This window comes from Vombatus ursinus, unplaced genomic scaffold, assembly GCF_900497805.2.
Source record: "Vombatus ursinus unplaced genomic scaffold, bare-nosed wombat genome assembly UNPS02014903.1, whole genome shotgun sequence".
NCBI classification, from domain to species: Eukaryota; Metazoa; Chordata; class Mammalia; order Diprotodontia; family Vombatidae; genus Vombatus; species Vombatus ursinus.
In genome coordinates this window covers 3,099,862-3,121,770 of record NW_020954681.1, presented here as the reverse complement: position 1 = coordinate 3,121,770, position 21,909 = coordinate 3,099,862, and the positions used below count along the sequence as shown (strand labels likewise).

Here is a 21,909-nt window from a genome sequence, read left to right as displayed (position 1 = left end):
TTCTGCCTCTGTCATCTGCCACTATGTTCAGCTCACTCTGGGCTCTCAAAAAATAAAAATAAAAACCTAAACCTGTCACAATCTGGTTGGAACAGTTGAGAGAAAGATAAATAATATTGTGAAAGACTATTAAGTATTTAGTCAATTGCAGTGACATTTACAAGCCTTAAGTTGGCTCAGGATAGAACTGGAGAAGGTGAGGCTTGAGAGAAGATTGGTAGGTGAGGAAGGAAGTAATTTATTGGGTCAGCATGAGAAAATTTCTTTTGGAATATGGGATATTACACAAGAATCATGAGGGGGTAGCCTGTTTGAATAGTCAATACTCTCTTATTCAAATTTCTCCCTACATTCCCCACTATTCATTTTTCTGCTTTCTAGGCTGTACATAATACAAATTGTATATGTTAAGACAGTTATGTAGCAGATAAATTTCTGGGCTTGGAATCAGAAAGACTTGGGTTAGGTTTCCCACTCTTTAGCCCCATGAGGTCCCCATACTGATGAAATGATAAATCCTTCAAGTATTCACATATAGATCTAGGACTATAACAAAATCCCAGTGGGGCTTGACCACAAGACACCAAAATTTAGAGACTGCTGATTAGTACTTGTTCAGGGGCAGAGAAATAATTGATCATAGCACTTATTTTTGCAAGAATAAATAGCTGAAATAAGATGCTAACAAATGGTGTGCTTTCTCCCCTCACCCTCATTCCTCACCATTACTTATTGGCATTGTGGGATCTCCATCCATCCTCTCTTCAACTGAATTTGTCCTAAACTGTTGACCAAAAGCCATATATCATGCTGCTTCTCCAGACATGAAATTATTATTTATAGTTTTGCACATATGTTTATAGCATATTAAATGCTTCTTCACATGTTTTTTGACTAACTGTTCATTCTCAAAACTCTGCCTTCCATGAAATGAATGCTCTCAGTTCTTTTCACTGACTATTTATTCCTTGATTTCCTACCTCATATAGAGAATAGAAGTTGGACTTGGAATTAGGAGTACTGGAGTTTTCAGACATCTAATAGCTGTATGATCTTGGTCAAGTCACTTAACCTCTGCCAGCCTCAGTTTCCTCATCTTTAAAGTGGGGATAATAATGGGACTAAATGCACAGAGTTGGTGTGGAGAACAAATGAGATAAATAGATGTCAATCCAGGTACTTAATAATGGAGAAGACTTCCAAAATCTTCTTACCTTCTTGACCTTCCCTTCATGTCATATTACTCAGCCCTTTGTCCCACTTTTTAAATGAATTGAAGAAATGAGATGGATACATCTTTGCTCTAAAAACAACAAATTGGATAATAGTAGCTGAACGAGGTTTAAATTGAAAATTAAAAGGGGATTTCAGTTTAGACCATTGACTGACCACCCTCTTCAGTTTTTGGTAGATGATACCATTGTGCAGAGAGGCTATGTCGCTTGTCTGAAGTCATATAGGTAATTAATAGTACTAGAAGTAAGATAAGCTGTTCTTACTTTCAGTCCAGGACTGTTCATTGTACCTCACTATTTTACTCAGCCCAAGCTAGAGAGGTCAAGGAAGAGGTGAAACTTGAGGTTGGCTTTGAGGGATGTGCAGACTTTGGGTAGGTCAAGAGGAAGGCAAGGGCCACTCTTTCTAGGAGACTAATATAGGATTTAGAGGTATAGAAACCATATCAGATACCTAATTCAATGCCTCTTTTATAGATCAGTGCTGTATTTCAGGCCCTCACACCTCAAGCATGGATTAATAAGTAGATTTCTAATTGATGGCTAAATGAAACAAAGCATTAATTAATTGCTTATGATATGGAAAGCACCATGGACACAAACAGAAAAAGAAGAACAGTCTCTGCCCTCAGGGTTCTTACAGTCTAATTGGAAGAGAGAGCACATTAAAAAAAGTTTATTGGTAGGGCAGATGGAAAGGCCTGGAAATGCTAAGGATGGACGGCAAGGCTGAGGTCAGATGACAGTTCTGGGGGTCTACAGGGCATAGAGGCAAGGCAAATAATAAGGCCTTATGGTTCTCCTTATTACTTGAAATAATAGAGTTGGTGACCCCCATCTCATACCAGGTATATTAGCAGTCAAGCAGCCCAGATGGGTTCTGGGTGACACCGTCTGAGGGTAGGGTTGAAGGAGAAAGAGGCCCCAGCGGTGGTGGCCCCTGCTGCCCAGCCACCCAAGATGGGTTCTCATATCCCTAACACCAGTCTCTTTTTCCTCTAATCCCTTCTCCACCAGATTAATATTTCTAAAATAACACTTTCATTGTCTTACTACCCTACTAAGTAACCTTCAATGGCTTCCCATTTTGAATAGCACCAAGTCCCAAATTCTCAGCCTAGTATTCAAGACCCATTTTCTGATTCTCCTACTCCTCTAACTACACGTTCCACAAAGCCTAAACACAAACTGTTGACTCTCGAGCCATAGTAAAGCAACCGGTGGGTTTGGTGCCAGAGGTTGTGGGTTCAAATCATATTGCTGCCACTTATTGCCTATGTAACCTTGGGCAAGTGATGACACTTCTTTGGCCCCATCTGTAAATGAAGGGGTGAGACTAGAATAAGTACGTCCAGCCCTAAAGCCTATAGTTGTCTCCTTAGCAGAGTGGTCCCTATCCAGCCTTCAGAGCCTAAGTTACATCTTACCTTCGCATTGACTTGCTTCAGCCTATGCTGATTAATCCCTGTCTCTCAACTGCTACAGAACTTATTCCCACACATTCTAATACTTATTCACATGATGCATTTTATCACTATTTAACTGTCTTATTGTGTTAGTCTTAACTCCTTCAATAAGCCACTTCTCTACAGAGAGGTGGTCCACAGAGTGGGAATAGGGCTAGACCTGGGGGCAAGAAGATTTGGATTTGAAAAACTCAGGTGGGGCTAGGGGTGCTAATATTTGCCATGAGCATGTTGGAGGCCAAATTCTAAGATTAATAGATCATTTGCATTTATTTATGTCTATTATCTCAATCTAAAAACGAATGTAGTTCCCTGCTAAGGCAGGGATTACTTTCTGGATCAGAGGTTTTTTGACATCCCTTCTTGTCAAAAATCAAATTATTTTTGGCATTACACTAGTTTAAAATTCTTCAGAATTTGTAAATAATTATATACCATTTGTTTCTAATATTTAGATGAATATTGGCATACTTTATACTTTGTCTTTTATTGTAACTTCTATTCATCTGTTGTAAAGTAGCTCTAATTTGCCAGAGATCCAAGCAGCCTAATGTTTTCAATGAACACGGGGCTATTTAGCTGCATGGTGCTCTGCCAATCTAATCTACAATGTGAAGACAAAGGAATAGAGCCTCACAGTTAGTTTCTCTAACTCTATGGTTCCTTGACTATAAACTAACTAACCTAGTAGGACAAAGGATATGGAAGTTGCATATGCCTTGATTGACTCGCCACCACTTCAAGTCTCAATACTGTTTCTGATTCTTTGTAAAAATATATTTATTTATTTTTTGTTTTCAACAATCATTTTTATAAGATTTTATAAAGATTTTATAAAATTTTAAATGTTCTCCCCCTCCTTCCCTTCACACCTCCCCAAGATAGCATGCAGTCTGATATAGGCCATATATGTACAATCATATTAAACGTATTTCCACATTAGTCGTGTTGTAAAGAAGAATTAGAACCAAAGGGAAAAACCACGAGAAAGAAAAAAAAACCACAAAATAAAAGGAAAAATAATGTACTTTGATCTGCATTCAGACTCCATAATTCTTTCTCTGGATGTGTATAGCATTTTCCATCATGAGTCTTTTGGAATTATCTTAGATCATTGCATTGCTGAGAAGAACTAAGTCTATTAAAATTGGTCATGTCACAATGTTATTGTTACTGTGTACAATGTTTTCCTGGTTTTGCTCACTGCACTCAGCATCAGTTCATGCAAGTCTTTCCAGGTTTTTCTGAAGTCAGCCTGCTCATCATTTCTTATGGAACAATAGTATTCTATTACATTCATATACCACAACTTGTTCAACCATTCCCCAATTGATGGGAATCCCTCAATTTCCAATTCTTGACCACCACAAAAAGAACTGCTATAAATATTTTTGTAAGGGACAGCTAAGTAGCACAGTGGATAGAGCACTGGCTCTGGACTCAGGAGGACCTGAGTTCAAATCTGGCTTCAGACACTTGATACTTACTAGCTGTGTGGCCCTGGGTGAGTCACTTAACCCCAACTGTCTCACCAAAAACAAGACAAACAAGCAAAAAACAAATAAATATTTTTGTACATGTGGGTCCTTTTCCCATTTTTATGATCTACTGTTTCTGATTCTAAGTAGTGAAGCAGCCTGCATAATGGTCCTAGGCATCTAGCCTTGCTCTTAACTTCATAGGCTGATTGTGAGTGGCCCTGGCAAGTGAGGGGCAGTAAAGTTTTACAGTCAGGAAGACAAAGGGAGCCTTTTTAGAAACCTCAATATAAGGAAACAGACCCCAACTTAGTTTGAATACACCACTGATAAAGGAGTCATATAAAAAGGAACCATGGGGATTAGTAGAATATCTTTGGGTTCCAGGACTGTACTTAATGGGCACACCAGTAACTCTTGATGTTTTTGCCTCCCCTTGCCCACTTCTTCCCTTTGTGGGAAGGGTCCAAAAATGACAATTTAGCATCACAATACCTTTCCTTATGAGTGTTAACTAAACTTCTAGAAGAAAATAGAGGTCTCTAACAGGAGAAGAAAGTTTACCAGCCTCATTCTGTGACCTTTCATAGTCCCTTTTAGATTAAAGCTCTCTTGATCATTTTTTGCATCTGGGGCTCTGCAGTGTGAAATCTGCATTGGATCCCAGGTCCCAACACAGGCTGAGGCAACATCTGGCCAAGTTAGAATCCTCTAGAGCGAGGTTAAACATACCAAAGATAGACTGTGAGAGGCTATGAGTATGCCTGTGTTGGTGGTCAGAGAAGAAGAAGTAGGAGCAGGAAGAAAGATGAATCAGAAAGGATCTAGGACAGAAACTGGCATAGAACAAAAGCTAGATGAGGAAATTTAATTTGGGGTCTATGGTATATCTCTGAAATTTATGTCCTAGGAAAAGTGTCCTCTGTTTAGTTACAGTTTCCTTGCTTGATAACTTGCTTGATTTCATTAAGGGATGACCCATTTCCAGCAGTGAGGAAATGTTACTAGCACGGAATATGACAACTTGGAAACCTTTGGACTTGGTGATAGATTCACAGGAGCTAGTCAGAAAAGCACAGGGTCAGTGATGATCTAGCCCAACTGATTGATTTTATAGGTGAGAAAACAGTGGGTTAATAAGCATTTATTAAGTGCCTGCTATGTGCCAGGCACTGTGCTAAGTAAGTGCTGGGAATACAAAAAGAGGCAAAAGACAGCTTACATTCTATGAAAACAGAGCCAGAGATATCAAGTTACTTGTTCAAGGTCATGCAGGTAAATAAATCATAGAGCTGGTATTTGAACCCAGATCTACTGACTCCAAATGCAGTGTTCTCTTCACTATACCATGTAGTCCCTTGCCCTTCCCCCTTAGTCCTTCAGTGGTTGTATGGTGTGGGACAGACGACTTACCCATACTGAGCATGAGTTTCCTCATATTTAAATGAAGATGATGATGTTTGCACTGCCTGCCTTCAGCGGGCTGTGGTGAGGAATAAATTAGATGATCCATATAACTTTAAGGTGCTATGTAATGTCATTGTTGTTGCTTCTGTCAATTTCCAGTGTTTCATAGCTAAACATCATAGTTAGGACAATAGGTATTCATCATCCACTTAATTTTTCTTGTGTGGATAGTTAGACCAAAGTATTTTGTATGATTATGGATCTGATTTAGGTATGGAATGAAAATGATAAAAATGGTCTTTCTCAGTGCTTATCATACGAACACAGCTTAGCACTTTTAAAATACTGCTTGCAAAAAACATTTTTTAAGACTACTCCCTTTCAGGATATTCACCATTTCCCATGTTATTTTCCCTGTCAAGAAATCATGACTGTTCATGGTCATTCTGCTACAGCAAATATTGAGTAATTTAAAGAAAACAGGGATGCACTGGCATTATATTAATAAGGCATCTCCTAGTTGAAAAACTATGGAGAATGACAAAAACTTTGAAACCTCGTTTGTGCTCAGCCTGTACTAGTTAGGTTATGATGTCAGGTAAAATGTACATACCTTAAGGGCAGTGACTGGTTTGTATTTGTATGTTTGATGCCGAGCAAATGGTAGGCACGTGGTAAATATTTGATGAATTGGCTTGGATTCTGTTTGTGCCAGAGAAACACACACACTCAGCTCAGATAACCCTCCTATAACTTTCTGGTTGTTAGTGATCTCACTCACACTCCCCCCAAAATTGCTTTGTGAGGCAGTTAAGTATAGTAGAACATTGGGCCTAGAATCAGGACGACTTGATTTCACATATGGCCTCAGATACTTACTAGTTGCCTAACCCTTGGCAACTCATTTAACTTCTGCCTCAGTTTCCTAAATTATAATTGGAGATAATAATCTCTGTTTGCCTCAGTTTTTTTCTGTTTGTAAGTTGGGGATAATAATAGCACCTACCTCCTGGAGTTGTTTTGAGGATCAAATATTTGTAAAGTGTTGAGCGTATATGTACTTAGTAGGTACTTAATAAATCCTTCTTTCCTTCCATCTTCCTTCTTTCCTTCCTTCCTTCATTCTTTCCTTCCTTCCTTCCTTCCTTACTTCATGTTTTGGCAATGAATCCAGTTGTGAATAGTGAGACAGGAAGTAAGATGGACTTTTTTGCTTTACATTTTTACTGTCGAAACAGTGTTATAAAAAAAGATCAGCAACATAACATTCATGGTAGGAAAGCTTTTGCAGCTGAAGGCAGTAAACCAGGGTCTGAATCCTGCCTCTCCCAATGACAAGCTTTTTGACTTTGAGGTAGTGGCTTCCCCACCTTGGGCCTCTATTTCCCCATGTGCAAAATGAGAAGGTTGGGCTAGCTGATCCCTAAGGTTCTTGTTTCCTTGGTAGACTGATTCTCACATTCTCTGATGGTAACTCAGCAGTATAGTGATCTCAGATTTTCAGAGTTCTGAGAAATAAGATTTTCCTATATCCTGTATGATCAAGCTAAGACAACAAAAAGTTTTGGAGCAAAAAGCAAGGTGATATACCAATCCCTCTTTGAAATAATAGTACCTTGAAAAGGAGTAATGTGTTTGGGGTCATGGGATGTGGGATCAAATTTCAGTTTTATCATTTACTCACTACCTATGTGGCCTTGGACAAGTCACTTCGGTTTTCTCAGCCTCAGTTTTCTCACCTGTAAAGGGGAGAATGTTTAGACCAGAAGATTTCTGAAATCCCTTCCACCTCTATATCTATAATATAATAAATTGTTCATTGTTCACAAAATGGCAAGCGGCAATAGCCTAAATACAATTTAACCCCCAAATGGCAAATTTCAAATTAAATGCATTTAAAAGGTCACTGGTAAGTAACAATGGCTAGGTAATGAAACCATTCGTAGGAACCAGAATGCAGTCAAACTAAAACAAATCTCTGCTTGACAATTTCCTAATTTTGAGTATTAAGTTATCATTTGCTCCCTGGCATCTTAGTTGTTGAAATAGGTAGAAGAGAGAAAATTTAATCTAAATTTATTACCCCATTTGCCATGATTCTGAAAGAAATCAAGGTTTGGAGAGAAACTGCCTTTCTGGGTGACATTTTGAAAATGAGTTTGAGTTAATGGGTCAGCTTCACAAGCCAGGCAACCATTAAAGCTGTGAGGGTATCAGTATGTCAGAGATCTGGGCTTTTGTGAGCATGGAAATTCCCTCTATGGATGCTTCATAGCAGCTCCTCTGTAACTGAGTAAGTAAGTGAGGGCTAAAGAGTTTCTGGGGACTCAGAGAGGTCAAATGACTTCCATGTTGTCACATACTTTGAATGCAGGTCTTCCTGACTTCAGGTGGATCTTTCTTTTCACTAAAGCATCTGTGTGAGGGTCAGTAAAACAAAATGTTAATTTGGGCTGTTCCATGCTGACCACTCCCCACCATGGAGGATATTTTACCCAGAAAGGGCCGTAGGGAGCATACAGTTACATGCCAACCTTGCTGTGGAGCCGAAAGATGAAAGGCTGGTAGTTTGGCATCCTAGGCTTTGGTGAGAAGCACCTGGTTGCTATTTTGCCTGACTATTTAAGAGAAGTAGGCCCTGGGCTCCTAATGGGCACTGAAAGTTTAGCCTGGTGAGAACCATGGACAGAGAGATAGCCCTTGAGCTAAGAGAATAAGATATGGAAGAATGAGTGTGTTTGCCTTGATCCTAGACCAAGGGTCTATACATATGGGAGGAGGAGTGAAGAAGAGAGGGAAAGAAGGAGGCAGGGGGGAAGTCATTAAGTGACAAGGCAAAGAGCTGACCAGCGCAGCCTGTGTGTTAAAACCTGGTTTGGGTAAAATTCCACAAGGCTACTAGGAGGATCTGTCTCCTATTCTATCCCTTCTCCTTATACAGCATAAATCAGTCGAGAGAATGGTGGCTGTAAATTAGATTTTGTCCACTGGAGCTTTCTGAGTCATACATTTCCTTAGAAATCCCTAGTTCAAATTTAGGAAGAAAGTTCCCTGAGGCCCAGAGGCCCCGGGCTCCTGTAGGACATGGGGGCTGCTATCATTAATAGAGCAACAAGTCCTGTGATTTGGATCCAAACTGTGAAAAGCCTTAAATGCCAATCCAAAAGGTTTGTATTTTATTCTTGAGGCAACAGGGGGATGTTTTAGCAGAGGGGTTCAGGTGAGAGGTGGACATGATTTGGTCAGACCTGTGTATTAGGAAGACAAATTTGTCAATTGGCAGACGATTTTTCATTTGACTCTCTTGGTATTTGCATGGATGTTATTTTCCCAGGATTGCCTCAATACTGTTGCCAGATCTATTGGATTCATGCCCCTGAGTTGGTCAGATGAAAAGAAGAAGAAGCAGATGATGAAGCAGTCTGCTGAATGCCCTTAGCAAAGTGAGGTGCTGCCTGTGGTTGGGAGTGCCTACTGGGGTGTTCCACTGCCCAGTGGGTGCCAATCGCGGTGGTGACAACCCTGTGGCTTCTTGTGACTCGTTCCCACCAGGAGTGGTCTGACCCCATTTGTCACACTGCTCAGGCTCTCCATCTTGTCACTGATCTCATTCAAGACACTGAGGGCCAAGCTCCTTACTGAGGCCAAAGTGGGAATGCCATCTTTATTCCCATTACGCCCAATGACATTCCAGTAACAAATGGAACTGAGAGTGTCACTGGTTTACTGCGATGCATCTTTGAGGGATAAAGCTGACCGGAGCTGAGCTTGACTGGGTGCTACTTCAGCTGCAGCCTTCCTTATAGTAAAATTTGAGGAAGTTTCACCAGAACTGGGGAAACCAAGGCATAGGAAAAGAAACATGAAGTGACCAGCTGACTTTTACCAACCCAGACTGGCAAAGGATGGGATATAAAGCTTGGGTCTTGTGATTTCCATCCTCATTTTTGAATACCCATTTTATGTTCCTCTGGAATTCTGAAGACTCCATAGATTCATCTAAAGGGCTTTAAAAAATATCCCTTTGCCTGGAATTTGCCTCCTGGAAGTGAGATACCAGCTAAAGAGAGTCTGGAATAATGGAAAGAGTACTGGATTTGAAGTGAGGGAAACATGGGTTTGTATCCTGCCCCTGACCCTTATTAACTGTGTGGTCCTGGGCCAGTCACCTAAGCTGGCTGGGGCCCTGTGTCCCCAGCTATGAAATGGGGATGAATGCCAGTGGCCCTTACCTTGCAGGCTTGTTGGAAAGTACAAAGGAGCTGGTTCACATAAAGCACTTTGCAAACACACTTCGTGGATGTCAGTTTTTATTGTTCTCTGTAACCTCAGCAGTCTGGCAGTCTCTTTCAAGGTTGGCAGTTCACTCCCCATGATGCTTTTTGGTGACATGCTGCCAATGTTGTGAATTTATATTGGGAAGCCCTGGCTGAATCCCGGGGAAGCTATTCAACATGTGCTGATGGTTCCTATAGAAGCAGACCAGAAAGGAGCTAGAAACATCATTTCTCTGTCTTTGCCCAGGCTTCCTGCCATCCCTCAATGTGTAGGAGTATTATTAGAGGGCGTATTCTTCTCAACTCTGATCAGAATTCAGTTTTAAAGAGGCAGTGTGGAATGATGGGTAGAGGACCAACCTAGAGTCAGAAAGACCTGTGTTCAAGTCAGGCCTCTCAGGAGCACTGTCTGAATGACCTGGGCAAGTCACAACCTCTCTTTGACTCAGTGACTCTTTAAAACTATAAGTTGCAGGAGAATTGTCCTTCTGAAGAGGTAGAGATAGTACTCTACACCAGTGAAATCAGAGATCTTGAAGAAAAAAGTCTACTCAGTATTATTATTATTTTTTGGCAGCAGGTAAACAATGTTATTTCTTCTCAGTACTAGCCCTATAGATCCATTTAGCCCTTTGGAAACCATTAATGATGCTACATAGGGAGGTGGTCTGCAGGGCAAAGTTTAGGTGCTGGACATTAACCTTTCAGGTATATTCATCTTCCATGAATGAAAGACATTTATTGATATTTTTCCACCCTGTGGTAGCAGTTTAACGCTGATAAATGCCAATCATTAACTTTGTCTCCCTGACGTACATACTGCTTTTTCTGCAGCTCATGATAGATTTCTTGGTGACTCTTTTTGAAACTCCTCTTTTTGCCTGTAACAGGTAGGCTGGCATATGCAGTTTCCCCCTCCATTTGAATGCTTTTAAAACCATGTTTTAATAAAATAGCCCACTCAGGTTAAAATCCAACCAAGAAAATCCAGATTATTCAGTTAGGTACTGTCCGGCAGGGATCCTGGGATCTGGTCCTGGCCCATGAGCTAACCAGCTGGGTGACATTTCCCAAAGCTGTTCTCTCCTCTGAGAGTGGGTCACTTCATGATAAGGGGGCAGCAGTTGAAAGGTAAGGTACTGTTCGGAGTTGAGAGTCCCCACAATTTCCACTATTTCAGATCGTGATGACTGTCTATTGCAGTCATGATGAAAGGGCTTGAGAAATTCTAAAGCACTATTTCAATGTGAGTTGTTATTATTACTCATTTTTGCCATCAGGCTCTCCTATAGTGATGCCTTTGTTTCCCTATGCTTCTACCCCACACTGCTGTGTTTTCTGTGTTCTTACTTCTCCTGTCTGTAGTCTGTCTCCCCTGCTTGCCATCAGCTACCACTTCTATTATCAGTCAGATTTCATCTGGCAGCCCTATTCTGCCTTCTGATCTACAGAGTTCTGGCAAAGTGCCTCAATGAACTTAACATAATCTTGTGTAAAATCGAAGTAGGGTTACTCTGAGTGAGAACCTGCAGCACTTTCCAATGATGAAAGTAGAATAGCTTTAGCGTATGCATTCTTTTGCTTCTATCTCCATTCTTGGTTTTGTCCTATAGAGCTTGGATTGCTAAATATATGAGTTGTTACTATAATTGTGGTGAGCTGTATATTACTCGAATTTTGTGTTTTTTCATCTCCTCATTGAGTGGCTGGATATTTATCCACAGATGTATATCTGAAGTGATTACAGAACAGTCTTTGTGAATCTTCACAATTCTTCTCAAACTAAACTTTTCCTCCATTATGTATATGCAAATATGTACATAGATGTACCAGATTTCAATCTCTGTATTCTTTAGTAAACTAATCCCCTGCATACTGCTAGAAGATATTGGGGATACTTAGATGTTTCCTTATTCATGTTCCCAAGTGTGCCATAATCTGGCATATTTTAGTCTAAAAGGCATATTGGCCGTCAGAAAAGATAGCAACATTTGCATTTGCATGTCAGTGCTATAAATCTTGGACTGTTTTCCATTGTTGCTGTGAGTTATGTCCACTGCCCTGAAGCTTCCCCCTTTTTAGAAGAATCCCGGCACAGATGAATTACTCCAGCCCTGACAAATGGCCGTATCAATTTGGTAGAAGGTTTTAAATGCACACCCTTAATTATTTGCTGCACTAATGCAAGTGTAATAAAGCTTTCTGTGGGGTTAAAGGCTAATTCCCTGGTACCATCTAGTTAATTCCTTAAAGGATCTCTCAGCTGCTTTTGAAAGAAGCAGAAAGCAATAGATCAACAGTTAAACACTGCTGAATTGGAACTCTATTAATCAAAAAGCTGGGCCAAGAAGGTGTAGCCAAAACTCCGAGGCTACCATTCAGTCTTGATTAATCATCTGCTTCTTTTCTGACTGACCATATGTCCTGGAGGGCTCAACATTTTCCTTCCTTCCCATCCTCCCTGACACCTGTGGGCTCCTTCCTGGGCAAATATCTTGGAAGTGGGAAACACTGGATCCAGCACAGGTTTCACCAGAATGGGAAACTCTTCAGTGCCTGTAGATGTGCAGTATAAGTAGCTCTGATCATGTGTATCTAGCTAGGATTGAGTTTGCTAGATTGAACCCAATATTCACAACTTTGCTAGTGTGTGAAAGGAGAATTGCAGCAAAGTTCCAACTATCTGGCATAGTCTACTCTATTCTACCTCTTTATCTGCCATCTTTTTCATGTCTCCTCTAGATTATTGCAGTTAGGATTTTGGTTAGCGGTGTTCCTAATGCAGAAGTTGCAGGTAATGTCCCCTGTAAAAATGTAAAAAAAAAAAAATAGTAGTAACTAACATTCGTGTAGTGATTACTATGTGCTGGACACTGTGCAAAGTGCTTTTCAATTATTTTCTCATTTGCTCCTCACAACAACTTTGGGAGATAGGTGCTATTATTGTCCTCATTTTACTGATGAGGAAACTGAGGCAAACAGACTTTTCTCCCTCTTACTCTAACAACTGTTTCATTTCCTGATGATTAAAACAGGCCATTCACTTTTTTTCTCCATAATTTTACAATCTTGACACTAACATGTCCTGAGAGGCAGGATGACTGAGGTCATCTAGTATATCCCTTCCTTTTTTTATGGATAAGGCACCCAAGGACTGGTGAAGCATGGCATTCACTTAAGTGAACTTAAGTTGGAGGTGAGACTAGATTCTGTTTAATGACCCACAGAGAAATGAAAATTTCTCATTATTCTGGCTTCCAGGTAAGTGCTTTATTTTTTTAATTAAATTATTTTTTTTTCAATTAACAAAAATTTGTTTCCTCACTTCCTCCCATCTACTCCTGTTGGAAAAAAAAAATAAACAGGGGTTGGAGCCAAGATGGCAGAGTGAAAGCAGCGACTTACTTGAGCTCTTCCCCAAACCCCTCCAAATACCTGTAAAAAAATGGCTCTAAACAAATTCCAAAGCAGCAGAACCCACAAAAAGACAGAGTGAAACAAATTTCCAGCCCAAGACAACCTGGATGGTTGATCAGAAAGGTATATCACTTTGGGTGGGGAGAGGAGTGCAGTTTGGCGTGGGTACGCAGGCCTCAGTGAACCTGGAGCAGGCCTCAGAGGACTGAAACACGGGCAGCTGTGGCAGTTTCCATACATCTCAACCCACAAACACCAAAGACAACTTAGAGGGTCAATGGGAAGTGAGAGAGAGAAGCTAGGTCTCAGCCCCATTCCCTGAGCATGGCCCTGGGGCAGCAGCTGCTTCCTGAGCTTCTGGCCCACAGACTGAGGGAGAATTGAGTGGCTGATCAGAGGGGGATTGCAGGAATCTCTTTGACAGTGCTGAGGCAGGAATTCCTTGCTTTGCCCGTGCTTGGATCTGGGTCATAGTTCTGGGTGGCGGTCCTGGGGCAGGGAGGAGTGCTGGCATGGTGGAACATGCAGTGGTAGTGGACAGGAAATCCTCCTCACAGTTGCAAGACAGAAAAGAGTGCTTGAGGTCACTCATAGACAAGAGCACAGGCCAGGAAAGGAGTAAACACCTTGTTCCTTATCATACCACCTTGAAAGAATTCAAAATTTACAGGTGCCTAGAAGTATCTCTGAAAACAACTGTACAAACTCCCAAAGCTTGGGACAGTACATTCTCCACATTGGAAGCAGACCTCTACCTTAATAAAGAGTTTATAACTCAAGTAATTGACTGGGATCATGAACAAACCTCACAAAAAGAGTCAGACCATAGAATCTTCTTTTGGTAACAAAGAAGATCAAAACATACAACCAGAAGAAGACAGCAAAGTCAAAGCTCCTACATCCAAAGCCTCCAAGAAAAATATGAATCAGTCCCAGGCCTTGGAAGAGCTCAGAAGGATTTTGAGAAGCATGTAAGAGAAGTAGATGAAAAACTAGGAAGAGAAATGAGAGTGATGCAAGAAAATCATGAAAAACAAACCAACAGCTGTCTAAAGGAGACCAAAAAAAAATACTGAAGAAAATAACACCTTAAAAATATACCCTAACCCAAATGACAAAAGAGGTCCAAAAAGCCAATGAAGAGAAGAATGCCCTAAAGAGCAGAACTGGGCAAATGGAAAAGGAAGTCCAAAAGATTACTGAAGAAAATACTTCCTTAAAAATTAGAATAGAGCAATTGGAAGCTAGTGACATTATGAGAATTCAATACACTGTAAAACAAATACAAAAGAATGAAAAATTAGAAAACAATGTGAAATACCTCATTGAAAAAACAACTGACCTGGAAAATAGATCCAGGAGAAAGAATTTAAAATTTATTGGACTATCTGAAAGCCATGATCAAAAAAAGAGCCTAGACGTTATCTTTCAAGAAATGATCAAGGAAAACTGCCCTGATATTTTAGAACCAGAGGGCAAAATAGAAATTGAAAGAATCCATGGATCTCCTCCTGAAAGAGATCCCCAAAGGAAAACTCCTAGGAATATTGTAGCCAAATTCCAGAGTTCCCAGGTCAAGGAGAAAATATTACAAGCAGCCAGAAAGAAACAATTCAAGTATTGTGGAAACACAATCAGGATAACACAAGATTTAGCAGCTTCTACATTAAGGGACCTCAGGGCATGGAATATAATATTCCACATGGCAAAGGAGATAGTATTACAACCAAGAGTCACCTATCCAGAAAAACTGAGTATAATTCTTCAGGGGAAAAACGATCATTCAGTAAAATAGAGGACTTTCAAGCATTCTTGATGAAAAGACCAGAGCTGAATAGAAAATTTGACTTTCCAATACAAGACTCAAGTGGAACATGAAGAAGTAAACAGGAAAGAGAAATCATAAGAGACTTATTAAGGTTGAACTGTTCACATTCCTGCATGGAAGGATGATATTTGTAACTCATGAGACCTTTGTCGTTATTAGGGTAGTTGGAGGGGGAAATTATATGTATATAGATAAATAGATAGATAGATAGATAGATAGATAGAGGGCACAGGGTGAGTTGAAGATGAAGGGGTCATATCTGGAGAATAAAATTAAGGGGTGAGAGAGGATTATACTGGGAGAAGGAGAAAGGGAGAGGTAGAATGGGGTAAATTATCTCACAAAAAATAGAAAAGAAAAGGTTCTTACAGTGGAGGGGAAATGGGGGAAGGTGATAGAGAATGAGTGAATCTTATTCTCATCAGATTTGACTTAAGGAGGGAATAACATACACACTCAATTGGGTATGGAAATCTATCTTACTCTACAGGAAAATAGGGGGAGAAGGGAACAAGAGAGCAGGGGGATGATAGAGGGGAGGGCAGGTTGGGAGAGGGGGTAATCAGAGGCAGACACTTCTGAGGAGGGACAGGGTCAAAAGAAAGAATAGAATAAAAGAGGGGTGGGATAGGATTAAGGGAAATAGAGTTAGTTTTTCACAACATGTCTACTATGGAAGTGTTTTGCATAACTGCATATGTATAACATGTATTAAGTTGCTTGCCTTTTCAATGAGGGTGGGTGGGGAGGGAGGAAGGGAGAAAATTTGGAACCCAAAGTTTTAAAAACACATATTTAAAAAAATGTTTTCACATGCAACTGGGAAATAAGAAATATAGGAAATGGGGTACAGAAATCTATCCTGACCTACAGGAAAATAGAAGGGGAAGGGGATAAGAGAAGGAGGGAGAGAGATAGAAGGGAGGGCAGACTAGAGGAAAGGGTATTCAGAATGCATGCCATCTTGGGGTGGGGAGAGAGGTGAGATGGGGTGAAAATTTGGAACTCAAAATCTTGTGGAAGTGAATATTGAAAACTAAAAATAAATAAATTTTAAAAAAGAAAAAATAAATAAAACACAAACTCTTATATAATTAATATTCTTACTCAATGAAAATAAATTTCTGTATTGACCATTTCTGAAAAATATGTCTTTTTCTTCATTCTTCTCTGTCAGGTAGTAGTTAACATACTTCATCATCAGTCCTTCAGAATCATGGTTAGTCATTTTGTTGATAAGACTTCTTAATTCTTTCAAGGTTATTTGATTTTATAATGTTGTTGTTATTGTAAAAATCGTTCTCCTAGTTGTGCTCATTTCACTTTTCATCAGTTCATACAGGTCTTCTAAGGTTTCTCTGAATCCATCCCTTTCAACATTTCTTATGGCACAACAACATTCTGTTATATTCACGTATCATAATGTGTTCAGCCATTACTGAACTGAAGAACCTAGTTTCTTGTTCTTTGATTTTACAAAAAGAGCTGCCTTAAATTTTTATAGCAATGGTTCCTTTTCCTTCTTCCTTAATTGCTATACTAAGTTTAAGCTTAGTAGTGTCATTGCTGTGTCAAAAGTTATATAGGGTTTAGCAACTTTTTGACCATAGTTCGACTCTGCCTTCCACAATAGCTGGACCAGTTCACAACTCCAATAACGTCTTCATATGTCTGTTTTCGCAGTGTCCTTCCAATAGTTGTTATTTCCCTTTTTTGTCAACTTTGCTAATCTGATGCTTATGAGATGCAACCTGAATTGTTTTAATTTGATTTTCTCTTTTAGTAATTTTGAACATTTTTCATGTGACTATTGGCAAATTGGATTTTTTTTTCCATTAGAAAGCTGCCTGTTTCCATTCCAGTGTTTTTTTTTCCTACTACTATGCATATAGAAAGTTTGGAGAAGGGAAAACTTGTAGAGAGGGGAGGGATATCTTCCAGTTTTTGAAGTGCTGTCACTTAGAAAACAGATTAGATACTTTATACCTGTGAATACAGTGACTATGAGGCTGAGGTTGATGGATTTCTTGAGCTTGGGAGTTCTGAGCTTAAGTGAGCTATGCTGACTGGGAGTGGCAAGTCATAGGGCAGATATAAGATAATACAACTTTCAAAGAGGCACATTTTGGTCCGATGTCAGGAAAAACTTCTCCAAAGTTAGAGTTGTCCAAAAGAAGAGTAGGGTGCCCTGGGCGGGGGTGGGGTTGAATTTTTACCGCACTGTATGTCTTCAAACGGAGTCTGGAAACTTATGTGATGACTATGTATTAGATGTAACAGTGCAATTGTAGAGGGGATTCCTGTTCCAGCTGTTATACCAACTTTGTGCCAGTTAGACCAGATGGCATTTTGAGGTCCTTTTCACATCTAATGTTTTGTGTATATACAGTTTGGACCCAGAGTTAAAAGCAGTGTTTGTGTATGTTTTGTGTTTATTTGTGTTCACTCTTGCTACATGGCATTCACATTTATGTAATGCTTTAAGATTTGCAGAACATTTTTCAAACATTAGCTTATGCTACTATTTCTCCCTTTTTACTGATGAAGAAATTGGAGTTAAGTGACTTGAACTAAGGTCACACAGGTAGTAGATTTTGAAACAGGTCTTCAAATAAATCTCATCTAAATTGGAAAGTGCTTGAGGACAAAGATATGTCCCATTTTTCTTTTCTACCCTCTGTTGTGCTTAGTGCATAGTAAATATTTAGTAAACACATGTAGGTGGGTTGATTCTTCAGGTCAGTACCATGGACGGGGAAAGAGAAGGCCTTAGTCTCCTTGCTAGAAGCATGGAGTCAGCCTATTCTGTGCACCCCAGCTTCCTCATAATGAGGATCTTGTGGTTAGCTAGTAATCCTATTAGTAAGGATCTTTGAATGCCCTTACCAGATCTTCTTAAGACAAACAAACAAATGACTTCAGCCCCTCCCCCCTTGATCTTGGCGTATCTCTGGTTTGTTTCCATGTACTTCCTACTCACCTCTGCCTTGTAGACTCCTACCTTCAAAGCCCATCTCAGGTGATACCTCCTACAGGATACCTTTCATGATTCATCCAGTTAGTGATCTTTACTTCTTGAAATTATTTTTCATATTTTTTGTATTTTTCTGTGTGCCTTTTTATTCTTATCTAGAGCCCTTAGAATGTAAGCTTCGTGAAGACATTGTTTTTTTTTTTTTATGTCCTTGTATCTCTAGCAACTGGGATAATGGCTTGCGTGTGGCAAGTGATTAAATAGTAGTAGGTGTTTGTTGCAGCGTAAGTTGCCAGGCTGGATATTACCCTAATATACACATTTCCTTGCTTCATTTCTTTCTGAGTTTATCAAATGAGTTAACAAATTTTGAGTACTTATTAACCTTAAAATGTTACATGAAAGCTAGTGATGATGATGATGAAGATGATGATGATGATTATGATTTAAAGGTAAAAGTGTTGATTTTGTTAAAATCCTCATCATATAAACGAGTCAGTAAGTATCTAGCTTGTAGTGTCATTGTGCTAATTTCTTTGCAAAGAATATTTCAAACTTTGGGTTTCTGCCTCTGAGATCTTGTAATCTCATACCAGCTTCCCTGAACTGAATGTGTATATACAAAATATAAAAAGAGCAAGATAAAATCAGGAAGCTAGTATATGTTTGGACTTTATGCCACAATGATTCAGTGTGGATGAAGAGCAAGTATTGTGAACAGAGGACACTGGGATGGAAAGTGGCCAGAGGAACCCTGGGGCCTCCTTGTTCACATTGGACATACTGTAGTCTCTGCTTTCTGGCCAAATGTGGGTGAGAAGTGGTGTTCCCTCTAGGTTGTCCCATATCACACCAGAAAAGTTGGTTTTGCCACCCTTGTTTGGACGTCTAAACTCCTACTAAATGTTAAATGCAGAACATGCCTCCTTATGGCACACTGAGACAGAGAGAATGTGAACTGATAAGGACCTCAGGCATCATATAGACCAGTGTTTCTTAAATTGTTTAAGAAACACTGATAGGGGTCATGAGTGGAAAAGAAGTTTAAGAAGCCCTGAATTATAGACCAGACTATACCTGTATAGGAAACTCTTCTCCACTATCCCTCTGAAGTGGGATCATCAAGCTTCTACTTGAAAATCTCCAGGGTCAGGGAATTACCTACTTTTAAAAAAAAATTATTAGTAGTTGTTTCTGAAGAATCAAATTAGTTAGCAAATTACTTTAGATTCATCAGGACTGTATTTTTCTTTTGTATTTAGAGCTTTAAAAATGTACAGTATAATACAAGACAAACCAAAGAGACAAATTTATTTTCCACACTGACAAAACAAAGGCAGTTGGGATGAAGGGAACAGTGAGGCATTTCCTTGCCAATGTCCAGATTTAAAGTTGAAAGTCTCACCCTAAGGTGTCCGTTGAGTTCACTAGCATTGTTCTGGAATCTGGGCTCTAAGGAATTCAAGAACTTTCCATTAGAGGCAGGGGGTGCTGTGAAAAGTGTTTGCAAGTTTTATGACTTTCTGCTCACTGTCATCTGAGTCAATCTTGGGGAAGAAAGAGACTTGATATTATGCACAGTAATGATAAGAAAGAGGGCCATTTTGAAAAACAGTGACATCTTCTCACAGTTACCTAACTGCGGTAAAGTAGTAAAGCCATTGGGTTTGTGAAGGGGCTTGAAACCTGGTACAGCACCTTCCAGGAATGCCAATACTCCCTGGTCCTTCAACACAGACCCAAAGTCTCCTTTGGGCAACTTATTGTCTAAGATCTTGGTCACAACAGGTCCAGTTGTACTGCCAAGAAGGTTTCTCAGTTCTTTCTCATCAATAGGTTTTAATTCCATGTTATCTAATGATTCTTTTTCCCTTTCAAAGTCAGTCTGTCTTTGTATGAGGTGATTGAGAACCTTCTGTTTTACTGCACTGCTGTCACAGATTGGGATGAGAATATTGTGCTGTAAGCTGGCAAAGATGGGCCATTAATGGGTGGTGGCATTGTGGTCAGGCAGTGCGCTTCTGAGAAACCCATTTTGCTGTGACCCTCTGGGCCATTCTTGGAATTCGTTTTGGCTTCTGCTTCCTCAGCCTTTTGCTTAGCTTCCTATTGAGCTTCCTGGATTCTCTGAATGTCTTCTGCCCGTTCTATTGTTTGTTTTCCTAAGAAAAAGTCATCCCGCAATCATCAAGCCATATGGTTCTCAGGTGCTTTCTATTCAGTGAGGATTGGTTGCACTCATGTTTCCCTTATGTTCCAGGCAGGTTAAGCTTACTGTTTGTATTGCCCTGGCAGCTTGTAGCAATCAGGCAAGAAGACTCTAATAGGCAAACCAACTCTAGCTGGTACTTTGAATTTGTCTCCTCTCTTAAATAGGACATCATCAAGGTAACTGAAAGTCACATGAAAATCTGAACCTGATTTATTAGAAGTCAGTCAGGATTTAAGTGCTTTGCTGTCACCAAGTTATGGGCCCACCATCTGTCCATCGTAGCTTGGTCCCAAAGCACTCATAGTAGCCCCTGGGGAGAATGAGTGGTGCCTTTTTCCTGCTTTGCCCTCTCTGGGCCCAGCTGCTACTGCCACCATATTGTATGCCAAATTCTCTTCTTAGAGCAGCCTCATTCTACCTTTGAATAGTCTTAGTTTGTAGAATGTATATACATAAATTATGCACACACATGTGCACACATATACACACATCATGCCAATATTTACTTCTCTGTATCCTCTTCTCATTGCCCTCTAGGGACAAGCAGAATAAATTTATTCCATTATTTTGCCCTTCAAATATTTGAAGTTGTGTATCATTACCTCCTTCCCCCTCCCACCCCTTATTTTATACTTCTCTAGGCTAAACACTCTTGGCTCATTCAGTTGCTCTGCATGTGGAATGAACTCCAGGCACCTACCTTACCACTCTGGATACCCTCCTCTTGACTCATTTTGGATCATCAGTATGTAGGAATGATCACAGTTCTCCAGATGTGACCTGGCCAGGGTGGAGTAGAGTGCTATCACGGCCTCTCTTGTTCTCCAAACTCTGCAGTCTAAGACCACATTAGCCTAGGGGAGGAGCAATACGGTTGCCCAAGGAACTCGTAGTCCTGAATTTTTGTCCTGAAGTTTCAATGGCCAAGTATTTTATTAATTCTTCACAGAAATATTAGCAATGCACTGGTCACACAGGTTAGTATCAAAGCCGGGATAATTGTTCCAGCTCTCCAATGAACTTCAGAAATGGCTGATAGCTGCCTAGATCAGAATAGAGCCTAGAGGGGCATAGCTGAATGGCATTTTAATTGATCCCATATCCAGCATCCATTACTTCATCCCAGAACTCTAGCACTTTCCCCTGAGACCTTGAAAGATCTTACATAATCCTGGTGATAATTAATAAAATGTGATTCTAAAAGGAGAGAAGGTAAGCGGAGCAGTATGCAGAAGGGAATTTACTTCTATAAATGCTCCATCCTAAGAAAGTAGAGGAAAAGTGATTTCCCAAGTGATGGACACAGTGCTTCCTCATAGAACAGCCTCAACTGACAGAATGACTTCCATCTCTTATTCCCATCAGCTTCTTCACTCAGTGTCTCAGCATGTTTCTGTGTCTGTCTCTTCCTCCTATTTGTGCTATGTCTCCTTCAACCCCTCCTCCCCTTCCCTCTTCTTTTATTACTATGAGCAACTTATGCATAATTCCTTCTGGCTCTGGGAAAATCAGCTCAGAAAATTACATCTTTATTTCTCTGCCTTTTGATATGGCCAAAATTCATTTTGATATATCCATCTCCAGTTCATAGCATACATACAGAAAGACATTGCCA

General features: G+C 40.0%; 1 pseudogene; it reads right to left on the bottom strand.

Moving 5' to 3' along the window:
• LOC114028943 overlaps window positions 1-20,671 on the bottom strand; it is a 124,232-nt pseudogene extending 103,561 nt beyond the window's left edge.
• Window positions 20,672-21,909: the final 1,238 nt, after the last annotated feature.